The sequence below is a fragment of the Psittacula echo genome, assembly GCF_963264785.1.
Source record: "Psittacula echo genome assembly, chromosome: Z".
Taxonomy (NCBI): Eukaryota; Metazoa; Chordata; class Aves; order Psittaciformes; family Psittacidae; genus Psittacula; species Psittacula echo.
This window is the reverse complement of record NC_137742.1, coordinates 105,977,557-105,978,729: the sequence shown is the minus strand read 5'-3', so window position 1 is coordinate 105,978,729 and position 1,173 is coordinate 105,977,557.

Here is a 1,173-nt window from a genome sequence, read left to right as displayed (position 1 = left end):
GAGGGTGCTCCAAGCCCCTGTGTGCAACCTGGCCTTGAACACTGCCAGAGATGGGGCAGCCACAGCTTCTCTGGGCACCCTGTGCCAGCGCCTCAGCACCCTCACAGGGAAGAGCTTCTGCCTAAGAGCTCATCTCAATCTAAATCTACCCTCTCAGTTTAAAACCATGATACCATCAGTTTAAAATTCAGTTTAAAATCATGATATCATCAGCAGGAGTGGATGAAAATGCTCTGAAGACAAAAAAAGCAAAGAAAAAAATCCATCAGGAAAACTGATTTGGTGCAGTTTCAGCATTGCTCAGGATCACACAAATTTTCCTGACACTCCGAGGTGGAAGTTGTGCTGAGGTTTTCCTGGTGGGAGCTGCCAAAGCCCCCAGGCTTCTGCCCAGCGGGCAGGGGTTAGGTGGGAACCTGGATATAGCACCCGTCTAAAAACAGGTCGCATCGAGTTATTTGGAAAGAGAAATTTTCCAAGAAATATGTTCCATGGAGACCTTCCTGTCCCCAGCTTTGCACCCTCGTGCAGAATGAAACCACTGAAAATACAAAGGAAGCTTCCTGCAGATCAAAACCCGCAGCTCCCGGCGCGGCGGTGATTTACGAAGCTGAGCCTGCACCGAACGGGGACGTTTGGCTGCATTTCAGAACAGAACAGGCGATTCTCTCAGGACGGCGCCTCAAGCTCACGGCAGCGCAGACCCCGCGCGTCCCGACTGCGGCCGCCGAACGCAGCGGCGGCAACTCCCGCCGGTGCCTGCACGGGCTGGACTCGGGAGCGCTCCTGGCTTCTAACCAGGACGTTCCCGCGTTGTGCCCGCGCGGGGCAGCTGCGGAGCGGGCGCGGGGCCCGCGGAGGTGGCGGGGAGCAGGCGGTGACTCGCGACGGGGGCGGGGCTCGGGGGCGGGGCGGTCCCTGCCGCTGCTCGGGAGGTGCCCGCGGCGGGAGCGGAGCCTGGTCACGGTCCGGAGCCGGCTCCCCGCGAGCGCCGAGCGCCGCCCCGCAGCGCGATGGGTGCCGGGGCACAGCCCGGGTTCGCCTGCCCGCCTGTGGGCAGCGGGAGCGCCCGCGCGGCGCGGGGCAGCTGAACCCCGCGGCGGAGCGAGGAACGGGACGGGTTTGTTGCTGCCTTCCCGGGAACGCCGCCTCCATCCGCGAGTGAGCGCGAGC